Below are 13,954 nucleotides of genomic sequence, written 5' to 3'. Positions count from 1 at the left end.
GTGCCACCAAGAGGTTGATAAATGATTTATTAAATCAACACAATTTTCTTCAGCAAATCCTCACTCACAGTGGACAAAGGCTTACACCAAAGCATAACTCCCTCACCCTCCAATACATTTACCAAAATGATATTGGATTACTTTCAGACCTAAGATTTCTATTCATTGCCTAACCGAACAATATCAAACCAAAATATATAATATATATGATATATACACTGATCGTTTGGAATACTTACATTCTATTACCGGAAAAGTGGGGCTGTCCTGTTTTTTAAAAAGTTTTTCCCTCCGCATTTTCAGCTCTTGAAACAGGCCACTGGTTTTTTTAGATGGCAGAGTAATAGGAATACAAACTGGGCATAAGACCTGGCTCTGCTCAGAATGTGACCTTGGGCAAGTCATTTCACCTCTTTGGGCCTCAGTTTCCTTGTCACCCATTTTAATGAGGCTGATATCACCCATGCCTGTCTCATCCATGTAAGGGTGAAGCAGATGAGAAGGAGCAGTGCGACTCATAAAGCACTTTGTGGATTGTAAAGTCCGAATTGTCCCAGTTTGCTGACCCCTTCTTTGGCTCTTTTCATGTCATCTTTAAATCATATCCCTTAGGAGGTCTTATCTGTCAGACCATAGTGAATCAGATGTAAATATTTAGCCCATTGTTTTTGCCTAGAGTTAGCCAAAAAGTGCAAAAAGAAGTGACAGGAGCAGATAATTATGTTTGATCACTGTATTTTCAGAATCAAATTCAGAACACAGGTTTGACATATTTCTAATCCTTTTCTCATTGCCTTCATTTGTTGGAATCAAACAGACTTCAAACCTTGGAGTGGGATATGAATAAGGAAATGTAAGTAAACTGTATTGAGTGCCTGCCTGCTATCTAGCAGGCTGTTAGAGACCTTTCTGTACAGTATTTCACTGAATTGTTATAGCAACCCTGTGAGGTAATTACTCTTTTCCTGGTCCCACTCTTGCTTCCCCGCACCCTCTATCACGCATACTTACACATACACACGGGTACACACCACCCCACAGGAGCTGAGTCAACTTAGAACCCATGTTTGTGTTCTTTTTACTAGTTCACATTGTCTCACAAAACAACATTCATCAGAAAAAAGAGAAACAGAAACTCATAAATTCCTTTTTACTACTTGTTACTTATTTCTATTAAAAATTTTTTTAATTTAAAAAGTAATACATGATCATGGTTAACAACTCAAACAATAGAGAATGAAGTATCTATGGTAAAAAATAAAAGTCCTCTTCATATGTCCTCCCCCCCAACAGCCCCCAGTTCTTTTTTCTGCTCTGGGATAATCATCATTAAGGGTGTGATATGTATGTTTTGAGATATTTTCTATGCATTTACAAATATACTTGCTTTATGTTTTGTTCAGCATATATGACATACTATACATATTTTTTTTTATAGGTATTTTTTATAGTGGGTAATGTGAAGACTTCAGATGAAATAGATTGAGAAACTGATTGGAAATTGAATGCAAACTAAGACCACTTGACTGTTACTGAAATGAATAGCCCAGTTTGCTCTTTTTTTTTTTTTTTTTTAAAGAAATTCACGTTCTTTTATTTATTTATTTATGACTGTGTTGAGTCTTCGTTTCTGTGTGAGGGCTTTCTCTAGTTGCGGCAAGCGGGGGCCACTCTTCATCGCGGTGCGCGGGCCTCTCACCATCGCGGCCTCTCTTGTTGCGGAGCACAGGCTCCAGACGCGCAGGCTCAGTAATTGTGGCTCACGGGCCCAGTTGCTCCGTGGCATGTGGGATCTTCCCAGACCAGGGCTCGAACCCGTGTCCCCTGCATTGGCAGGCAGATTCTCAACCACTGCGCCACCAGGGAAGCCCTACTATACATATTATTTGGTGGCTTTTTTTTTACTTAACAGGTCAGAATGTATAAATCCACTTCATCCTTATTGACAGCTCCATTGTCTTCCCCATCTTCTCAGTACTATAAATTACTCATCCAGTCCCCTATTGAGGACAGTTAGGCTATTTCTGGTTTTCTCTCTTAAAAATAATGCTTCAGTGAATATCCCTGTACATTTATCTTTGGGCACAAATGTGAATATATCTCTAGGTTCATATCCTAAAAGTGGAACTACTGTGTCAAAGGCCATGTATATTTGTTATTGTGATAGGAACTGCCCAAGTGTCCCCTAAAATGATTGTGTCAGTTTTCACACCCACCACAACATGTGAACAGTACCTGTTTATTCCCTATCAAACCATAGATATTTGCTATTAAGGTCACACCAGAGTCAAATCTTTGCATTTTAACTTGATCTTTTGCCTCTGAAGACAGTCTCTACTGACTGTGAGCTCTTCAAGGAATACACAAATTATAAGATTAAATACCCATATAATGTAGTAAAAAATATTTGAAGTAAGGTATGAATTAACTATATTATCTTAATAATGGAATTGGTCATTTCACTCTTTTTGAGAAAATTGATATCACTTTGACCTCAGAGATATAACAATGACCTTCCAATATGCACTTCTTCCTACCAGTCATAAGAAATGGGCACTTAGGCTGAAAATACCATGAGTCTGACTCACTGGGTGTATTCATGTATTGGGCACAAATTCACAATTCCATGGGATTTTTCTTCCAATGAATCTTTAGGGCACGTTTGTGACTTAGTAAGACCTGAAAGGAAGCACTGGGAGAAATATTTCTTTGTAAATATCTTATAAGGAAATTGTTTCTCTATTTGCTTTTAAAAATACTTCATAAAACAATACATCACATCACATCACATCCTTGGATTTCAAAAACATTATAGTGTAACTTGGACAATAGTACAATTGTGTATGGTGGTGAAGCATGGAGGTGGGAGAGAAGAGATACTCTTTTCAAGAAAAAACTGCCCTGGGGGCATAGTCCAGTTTGCAACTCTATTCCTATCAAACCCAATTTACAGTGTTGAGAATATTTATGGAAAATTATGAATATTCTGTCTGTGGAGCTAAACTCCCTATGTGTCTGAGACCTCAGTGAATAATCTATATGGAGTCTGTGACACCTCAGATCATTCAGAAGCAGAATCAGCAATTGTCTGAAAGTGAGCTGCTGCCTTTTGGGGAACATAGCAAAAAAGCATCTGAGAAGGCTGCTAAGTCTAGGAGTTATAGTTTGACAGTCTGAGAAATTTATACAGTTCTATAAGGTAATTTTCAACAATGGGTCCCAGACTCTCTTATATAGAAGTGAGATATGAAGTATCATTTCACTAGGATCATTCTCAGGCAGGACAAGGGAAGCCACAGAGTTGTTTTTGCTGAAGTATTTCTAAGCCAAAAATAAAATAATGAGCTGGGGTTTGGGGTCTGCATAAATAAGAAGTAAAAACAAATAAATAAACAAAGAAACAGGGAAGGTAAGATGCCTTTTCTTTGGAAAGATGTGGGTTGGAAAGATGCCATTTCTTTCACATATAACATACCATTAACTATTAGGCAATTAGAATCAGAACAGGAAGTAAAATAAGGAAATGAAGAGGTGATGCTGATCCATTCATTCAACAAATATTTTATTGAGAGCCCAGTAATTGTTGGTCACAGATCTAAGTGCTAGGGTTTGAGAGGGCACAAATCCGACAAAAATCTCTACTTTTATTGAGCTTTGAGTCTAATGGAGGACACTGGGAGTAAATAACAAGTCAGAGAAAAGGTATGTTTATAGTGATAAGTGCTAAGGTTAAAAATGAATCTGGTTGTTGGAATGGGGAATCGGGATGGTACAATTTTAGACATGGTGGCTGAGGAAGGTGATACCTAGAATGTAATATTCAATAAAAGACCTGAAAGAAATGAAGGAGGGAGTCCTTGCAAGCATTTGGGAGAAGAGCTTTCCAGGCAGATGAAAAAATAAAGGCCCTGAGGCAGGTGCATGTTTGGTGCTCTAACACTGGTGTGTTAGAGCCAGTTCAACTGACTCCTGGGAGCCAACTGTTAAATTTTCAAGAATTTTGTAAGCTGGTTGTGAAACACAGCCATTATTAAAAAATTAAATTATATGAACTTACTATTAAGTAAATAAATTATATTAAAACAAAGGTAATAAATACTCAAAATTTATCACTTCCTAATTAAGTAATTTCATTTTACTATTATCTATGCTCTTGAGATTATTTACGTCAACGGTATTTGCATGATGGAAATACCATATAATGATGTGCTACTGCGAATACCTTCACAACTCCATGATTTGTGACATCACATTGGTGGCTTGAAATTGGCCATAAAGGGAGTATTTATACCATGGAAGTCAGTTAAAGCAACAAAGGGGCCAGATGATGTAGGGCCTTACTCTAGGCTGTTGTAAATGCTTTGACTTGTTTTCTCAGTGAGACTGGGAGCCAACCAAGTGTTTGAATACAGATGTGATGACTTGACCTGACTTCAAATTTTAACAGGATCAATCTAGATGCTATGATAAGATTAGGCTGGGGAGCAAGAGTAGAAAAACGGAGATCTATTAGGAGACTGCATTCATCCAGGGATAGATTGGGGCTTGGACCAGAGTGGTAGTCATGGAGGTATTCAAAGTCAAAATATATTCTGAAAGTAGAGTCAAAAGAACTTCCACTGGATGGGATGTGTGAGAGAGAGGATTTGAGGATGACTCCATGGATTTTGGCTTCAGTGACTGGAAAGGTGTAGTTTCCATTTTCTGAGATGGGCTTCAGGAGACACAGGTCAAGGGGAATGGGGCTGAATTAGAATCTCAATTTCCTATCATCTATCCTTAAAGGCAGGGGCTTTGTGCCAAGTTCTTAGCTGTGCTTAAGAAATATTTGTTGAATTCATGAATTAATCTCTTTTGGCTTTTGTAATTGAACAAAGTCCTGGAAATTAATGTTGATGAGAAGATGTTACCAGATGTGAAATTCTGTGACTCTAAGACTCTGAACAAAAGGAGAAAAGCTACTAGATGCCACTCCAAACTAGGTCCACTTTCCTTCCTTTAATTCTCACCACTTAGTAGGTCTATCTGACATTTTGCTCTGCATCTTTCTGCCTGCCTGGAGCTTTAGTTGTCTGATCAGAAGCAGAAAACTTAAAAAGCAGATAAGAATAGTAATATATTATCAAATTTTGATAACATTTAATCAAAAGTAAGTTTCAAAACTTATTGTCCTATAATAAACTGAAAATAGATTCTAACAACAGTTAAAAGTGATCTATCACATACTCTGACTTTAGAAGGAAAGAAGAACATAGCAAAGTTAGTGGATCTATTTCTGTGGTTCTCAATGCGGGCAATTTAATCCCCAAGGAGACATTTAGCAATCAAACATTGTCTCACCAAAAAAACATTGTTAGCCAAAGTCAGAACCAAACAGAGCACATTATAAGTCCAGGTAGAGCAGAAGGTGTAGGTGATAATAATAATAATAACACGAAGGCGTTGTTGGTTGTTGGGGAGCTACTAGCATCTAGTGGGTGGCGGCCAGGGATGCTGCTAAACATCCTGCAATGCACGGGACAGATCCCCACAACAAAGAATTATTCAGCCCCAAATATCAACAGTCCAGAGGTTGAGAAACCATGATCTAGTTATAAAATATTTGAAGTTATCCTGGCCTAGTAAAGGAAAAAAAAAAAAAAGCTGAACCTCAACTACATCAGTCTTTCTCAAACTTCACTGTATACATGAATCGCCTGGGGTGCCTTTTGAAATACAGATTATGATTCAGTAGGTCTGGGCCAGGTCCTGAAATTCCTTTTCTAACAAACTTCCTGGAGATGCTGATACTGAGTCCTTGGTTTGAGTAACAAGGCACTGGATTATGCCACTGTACTGTCTTTTGGAGTGGGATGGGGACAGGGATTCCTTAAGAATTTGTACTGAGAAGTCCCAAAAAATAATGTCTGGGGCATGGTATTTGCAAGTTTTTACTCAGCTCATAAAAAATACGTTATTTTTGGGTACTCTGTATTTTGCGATTCTTTCCTCCTGGTCAAAGCTTTAAAGTGTATTTCTAGAGCAGAAGAAATTCTTCTCTGAGGAGATCAAATTAGCCTCATAAATGTTAGTAGAAAAATCTCAGTACCTCAAGTGTGAGGTGGTACTATTTTTAAACCATTTCAAGCTGATTTCTATATACTTGAGAATGTCAGAATTAAACAGCTGAGAGATCATAAACCCAAATAGATCAGAAGGGGAAAGTAATAATAAGAACAGCAAGTATAACCTCATATGGTCAGAATGACTATCATTGAAAATTCTACAAATAAAAAATGCTGGAGAGGGTGTGGAGAAATGGGAACCCTCCTATAATGTTGATGGGAATGTGACTTGGAGCAGCCCCTATGGAGAACAGTATGGAGGTTCCTTAAAAAACTAAAAATAGAGTTGCCGTATGATCCTGCAATCTCACTCCTGGGCATACATCCGGAAAAGACAAAAACTCTAATTCGAAAAGATATATGCACCCCAATGTTCATAGCAGCACTATTTACAATAACTGCTAATAAGACATGGAAGCAACCTAAGTGTCCATTGACATGAATGAATAAAGAAGATGTGGTACATATATACAATGGAATACTACTCAGCCATAAAAAAAAGAATGAAATATTGCCATTTGCAGCAACATGGATGGACCTAGAGATTATAACACTAAGTGAAGTAAGTCAGACAAAGACAAATGTTATATGACCACTTACACATGGAATCTTAAAAAAAGTAGAAATGAACTTCTTTACAAAACAGAAACAGACTCACAGACATAGAAAACAAACTCATCATTACCAAAGGGGAAAAGGGGTGGTGAGAGATAAATTAGGAGTATGGGGTTAACAGATACATACTACTATATATAAAATAGATAAACAGCAAGGATTTACTGTATAGCACAGGGAACTATATTCGATATCTTCTAATAACCTATAATGGAAAAAAGTGTGAAAAAAAATATATAACTGAATCTCTTTGCTATACACCTGAAACTAACACAATATTGTAAATCATGGCCTTCCCTGGCGGTCCAGTGGTTTAGACTTTGTGCTTCCACTGCAGGGGGCATGGGTTTGATCCCTGGTCGGGGAACTAAGATCACGCATGCCACGTGGTTTGGCCAAAAAAAAAAAAAAATTGTAAATCAACTACACATAAAAACAAAACAAAACAAAAAAACAGCAGGTATAATGAGGGCTAACATCTATTGAGCACTTACTATGTCCAGGAACTTCACTAAGCACTTCATGCTATTTATTCATTTAATTTTCACAATAACCCAGTGAGGTAGGAACTATTACTATTGCCATTTTAAGATGGGAAAGTGAACACAGAAAGTTAAGATATTTGAAAATAAAGTGAAAAGTATACAAGGATACCCTGATTTAAAAAAAATGAGTGAATGAAGTATGAAATTTCTTCTTATTTCCCAGAAGAATAAGAACCAAAAGAGGTTCTTATTCCTTTCCATTTGGATGTAAATTTCAAAACCTTGTAAGAAAGAAAAGAAAGAGAAATACTATTACCTGGAAGGACTGGAACATGTAGATGTAATGGGATCTAAAAAAAATACAAAAACAAAACAAACAAAAAAAAACTTGATTCTAATTTGACTAACTTAGAAACTTTCAAATTCTCTTAAAATTTATTTTAGATCTATGGTCAAATTCCCATAGAAAAAGAGTTAGTATAAATCCTACACAACATTGTAAATCAATTATACTTCAATAAAATTTTTAAAAATTCTGTAAGTTATTTATTTACTTATTTAACCATTCTAAATTTATTTCAATAACAGGTACATTTGCTCAGGCATTTTGAAAATTGTCACAATTCATGGAATCTTTTCTTAAGAACAGTCTAGCATGATTTGCCAATACAACTCTTTATTTGTAATGTAGCTAGAATCTGAAGATTTTCAAATGAATAATATTTGAACCACTTTTCACTTGGAAAATGAAGTGAAAAATGTTACAGAACTATATGGGCCATTATAGTCATAATTTCAGTAATTCTAATCCTCTATAGATAAGGCTTATGCCATTTATCTAAGAAATGTGGAAAACGATATATATGTATAAGCATGAGATCATAATATCCTTCTCTACCAGTTCCTTTTATACTAATTGTTGTATTGCACGGAAATATAAAGTATATTTTGTTTGCATATACAGACATTCATTCCTCCTCTCCCTCGTTCTTTACACTTTGAGAAAATTGGAGAGAGAAAAAAGGAAAAGGGGGAGGGGATTCATGGAATGGAAAATGTCCAATGAAAATTCTCTTCTCACTCAAAACAATTTCAAAAAAAAAAACCTCCATAATACATTTGGAGGTTGCAAAGGGGCTTCATTACAATGCTCTGACACTTGGACACTTACTGTTTTTTCTTTTTTTTTTCTTAATGCATCAATTTGTTTACTGAGAGTCAGCTATATATTAGGCACACTTACTATTTTTTCTAGTTGGATAAAGTAATTTACTGGAAATCAAATAGTAGTAGTAGTTTATAAGAAAATTCCCTGGTAGGACCCTCCTACACTATTGGCAGGAATGTAAATTGGTGCAGCCACTATGGAAAACAGTATGGAGGTTCCTTAAAAAGCTAAAAACAGAGTTACCATATGATCCAGCAATCCCACTCCTGGGCATATATCTGGAGAAAACTCTAATTTGAAAAGATACCTCAATGTTCATAGCAGCACTATTTACAATAGCCAGGACATGGAAGCAACCTAAATGTCCATCAACAGATGAATGGGTAAAGAAGATGTGGTACATTTATACAATGGAATATTAATCAGCCATAAAAAAGAACGAAATAACGCCATTTGTAGCAACAAAGATGGACCTAGAGATCATCATACTAAGGGAAGTAAGAGGGAGAAAGACAAATATCATGTGATATCATTTATATGTGGAATCTACAAAAATAATACAAATGAACTTATTTACAAAACAGAGACAGACTTGCAGACATAGAAAACAAACTTATGTTTACCAAAGGTGGGGAGGGGAGAAATAAATTAGGATTTGGGGATTAGCGGATACAAACTACTATATAAAATAGATAAACAACAGGATCTACTGGATAGCACAGGGAACTATATTCAATATCTTATAATAAACTATAATGGAAAAGAATCTGAAAAAGAATATATATATATACAAAACTGAACCACTTTGCTGTACACCAGAAACTAACACAACATTGTAAATCAACTATACTTCAATAAAAAAAAAAAAGAGAAAGGAAATTCCTTGGTAAATTGACAATTTATCAGTATCTGCTATTTGCCAGTTGCTTTGTATATGTAGACAGTCATAAATGTTAGAAATAAGGCCAAAGTAAATTCAAATTTCTAACTGTTTGAATGTTTAAGAAAATAAAAAGCAAAATTTAAAAATCTTTATATACAGTGAAATTTGGGTTGTGCCATAACACCATGAACACAGAAAATGTACCACAGTATAAATTCAAACTAAAATAATTTTTTCCTGATTTATCCAGATAATTATTTCACACTTTTTTTTTTTGCCTGTAGAGATCCAGCCTACTGAACACACTTTGTAAAAAATATTTTAGTGTGTTTTAATATTTAAAAGTTTTTAACCTATTCTGAGATCCATGAAAACTGAAGTATTTGAAAATATTTGTCTTTCCTACATAAGTCAAATTATACCAAAGGACACATTGAAAGTAGTTTGCCTGATAATTCATCTATAGGTTTTGTGTAGAACCTAAATATAATTTCTGTGCTCAGGACTTCCCTGTTGGTCTGGTGGCTTAGACTCCACGCTCCCAATGCAGGTGGCCCGGGTTCACTCCCTGGTCAGGGAACTAGATCCCACATGCCACAACTAAGAGTTCGCATGCTGCAACTAAAGATCCCGCACGAGGCAACAAAGATCCCGCGTGCTGCAACTAAGACCCAGCGCACCCAAAAAAAAGAAAAAATTCTGTGCTCATCACTAATGCACGACAAAAGCTTTTCTTTCCAGATTGCGTTTGCACCATCACAAGCAACACTTCTTTCTTTACTGGGTAACAGTTGGATTCCCCAACAAGGGTTTTGCCGTGGATTTGGGAAGACAAAGCGAGCACAGCGTGAACAAATAAAATGAACAAAGGTGCATGAAGTGGAGGCTGAAGCAGGGTGTCAAAGCTGGAACAAGGGGACCACCGCAGCAGCTGGCAGAGTTGTTAGGGGTGTGCAGTCGAAGGCTGGGAGGTGCAGGCTTAGCAGGAACCTTATGCCATCCAGGAGGCTGAGTCAAAATAAGCCCCCAGCCTTGCCAGACTGAGGAAATAGAAAAGAGTGCCGGGTTGGCCTTCAGAGGCAATGAGGTAGGAGACAGTAAAGATCACAGATTTAATTACCCAGGTGGCAGAAGCATCTTCTTGATAATAAACCAAGAGACTCAACCCAAGGAAACTATGGAGAAGGAAGAGAGAGACTTATGAATGACATGGGTGTAACCAGTTTTAGCTGCTTTTTTTTTTTTTTGGCTGTGCTGCCTGGCTTGCAGGATCCTAGTTCCCCGACCAGGGCAGAGTCCTAACCGCTGGACCACCGGAGAATTCCCAGTTCGAGCTGCTTCTTATAACACTAGGATACAAATCTTCCTATTTCATGCAAAGGTTTCAGTTTTCTGATCAGAAAGAGAGTGGGCCAGGAGACCAAGAAATTCGTGCTATACCAGATTAGTCAGGGTTTTGGAGAGCCCCTAAGGCCCTGCACCTATTATAGCATTTTCAAAATCCACGGTGGTCCAAAAGGGCCTCAGTTTTCTGAGGAGTCCATGCTTCCACTGGTACAGCTAGAAAAAACTAGAGGCAAGTCAATGGAGCTTGTCACTCAGTTGTTTCTGGAGAATTTGTCCAGTCTTGTCTTATGGTAGCGTCAGCTCCAATGCTAGAGAAAAATATAAAAACAAAACCGAGTCCTTGAACGAAGTAAGCCAATGAGAGAAAAACAAGGGGCCGTTGGAAGTTCACACAGCTCCTGATCATCTTTCCATCAGGAGCTAACCTCTCCCCTACACCTTACTGACAATGTGGACTACAGCCTGTTTCGCTCCCAGCCTCCTATTATTCCTGTTAAGGAGCCGGATCACCTGGGCCCTCTGGCTGCACGCTCAAGGCAGGAGATGCGAGTGCTCTTCCATAGACAGGGAATAAGAGGAGAAGACAGGCCTTTCCTTCCCTTTCCACCGAGGCCTCTCCAGAGAGGACCCAAAGGACTGCAGGCAGCCCGAAGGCCAGCACGGGGGCTCCTAGAAAAATTGTCTTCTAGTCCCTGCCTTTAGAGACGTAGAACTGGCAGGTGTTATTTCTCCCTTCTAGTTTTTCTCACAAATGAGTGGGGTGGGGTGGGGAGAGTGGGGAGAGTGGTTTCAGGCACTTAAGCTTTAGTGGGAGTGAGAGATCTGCAGACATACTTCTTATAAGATCAGGGTGACGAAGGGAAGAAAAGAGGACCACCAAGGGGACCTAAAGGGACAGAAAGGGGACCCAATGAGGGAGGACAGAGTAAATGGGGCTTCATCCTGGAATCTAGAGAGGGAAGGAGAATCACATGCAAATCTGAGAAGGCAACCGGCAGAATGTCATCATGAAATTCTTGGTAGGAGGGCATGAGAGAATTTGCTTCTATTTGCTCCAGCGAACATGAAATCCCCGAGGTCTTGTGAACAACATAAACTTCCTTGGTTGTTGAAGACTGTAGCCCAACAATTTATACTGTGGAAGTAACTGGCATAGAGGAAAACATATGCAGTTTACCTAAGGGACAAAAACACCTTCATTTATAAATTCCACATCTATATTGCAAATTCTGCTCCTGCAGGAGATACGTGGCTTTCTAGTAGCTGCAACAGAGAGAGATAGGTTTGAGCGGCACCAAAAAAGTGAGTTTCACAGGATCAATCAATAGTTTTATAAATGTTGCCGCATTTTTAAAAATTGGAACTGCAAAATGGGACAGTGAAAAATGTCTGGAATCAGGAGAGCTGAATTCTCCTCCCCATTCTACCCGTAATGGACAGGCAGAGCTCTTCACCGTCTGTGAAGTATTCCAACTGCTAAAAGGTTCCTAAAGTCCTTTCTGGCCTAAAGATAATCCCTAACTTCTGTGTGTTCCTTTCTTCTTAGAGATTAAAACTGATAAAGAGAAGGGCAGAAAAAAAAAGTTTATTAGGGATTTTATGAATATATGTGTCTTAAGGAAGCATTCCCTATACTTGTTCAGACATTCATTCATTTAGCTAATATTTTGAGTCCTTGTCGTGGGATACATACTGTGCTGGGGCTGGGAATACAATGATGAGAAAAACCTTTCACTTCCCTGGACAGAAAAAGACCTAATGATGAAAATGTTTTCCTCAGATGTGATTTTTCCTATAATTGGGTCTACAATAGCCTCTATGTAATCACACATCGTTTCATAAATTTGAACAAATTATCCTTAACAAGTAGGGGTTAATTTAGTTGCATGGTTGGCTTTTTTTTTTTTTTTTTTTTAATACCAGGGAGCTATTTTCATTGAATGATCTTAGAGAAAGTCTTTGAAGACATTTCAGAGTCACTTGGTCAAAAGTATTTATTGATAATTTACTGCATGGTAGATTTGCTATAGGTGGTGAGGATATGGTAAAAACAAGTCAGGTAGAGGCCCTGCCCTCAAAGATTCATAATCTTGCGTCTATTAAAGTATGAGAAATTTAAACTAGTTTCCACTCATGCAATTTAAACTTTGTTATGCTAGTCAATTGCCCCAGCTTCATAAGGTGGCCCTGAAATTTTTCAGGTGATTTTTTTTTTTTTTTTTTTTCAATTCAGGACTGTTTGCTTATTTAGACAATTTGTGACAAACTGTCACTTTTTCAAGCAATGCTGCCAGCGTGTTGATTTTAAAAAATAAATGTGACTCTTGCCACATGCCACTCATGCCACTCTTCCTTCTCCTCTCTAGTTCCCCATTCCCTCCTTTCCAATTTAAAAAAAATCCTTCAGGGACTTCCCTGGTGGTCCAGTGGTTAAGAATCTGCCTTCCAATGCAGGGGACACGGGTTCGATCCCTGGTTGGGGAACTAAGATCCCACATGCCGCGGGGCCAACTGAGTCTGGGCTCCGCAACTACTCTGCCCATGCACCTCAATTAAGACCCTACGCAGCCAAATAAATAAATATTCTTTTTAATAAAAATAAAAAAAATTTAAAAATCCTTCAGTGTCTACCCTTTACCTCACAAGAAAAGAAACCCCAACTCCCTAGCACATCAGGCAAGGCCCTTGGTGACTGGACCTTGCCTCCCCCAGTCCTGCTTGTGCTCTGAGGCTTGCACACGGTCCACTCTGGCCACACTGATTGCCATTTCCCAGAACAACAGTCTCTCAGCTCTGGGCCTTTGCTCCCTAAGTCTAGATGGCTCTTCACCCGCTTCCTCCTTCTGGTGACTTCACTTATTCCCTGGACTTGGGTTCATCTATGACCCCCACAGTTCCTGTGCCTACATCCATCCTGGGACTCACCTAGTACAGTACAACGGCCCACTGACACATCCATCTCCTGACCATAATGGGAAATTTCAGGATGGTGTACAGGGCTGACACGTAGACACCCATAATGAAAGTTTTGAATGAATATGAATAAATGAGCACACATCTACAGATGACATTCCTAGCAGGGAGAACAACATGAGGGAAGACAAGCATGGTGCATTAGGGACTCTGGAAGGAATTCAGAGTGTTTGGAAAATGTAGTTGAAGAAGATGAATGGCTAGAGATGGGACAAAAGAGAGAAGCAAGGACAGATGCAGCCAGTTTGATAATTTGGACTTCATCCTGAGGACAATAGTGAGTCATTAAGGGGTTTTAGGAAAAGGAGTAATTAGACGTGTTGATTTTTTTTTTTTTTTCTTTAAGTAACCTGAGCCTTCCAAGTCTCAGCTAGAGAGG

Source organism: Balaenoptera borealis, assembly GCF_965194805.1.
Source record: "Balaenoptera borealis genome assembly, chromosome: 15".
In the NCBI taxonomy this organism is placed as follows: Eukaryota; Metazoa; Chordata; class Mammalia; order Artiodactyla; family Balaenopteridae; genus Balaenoptera; species Balaenoptera borealis.
The sequence above is the reverse complement of the archived record's forward strand: the minus strand, read 5'-3'. Positions refer to the sequence as shown.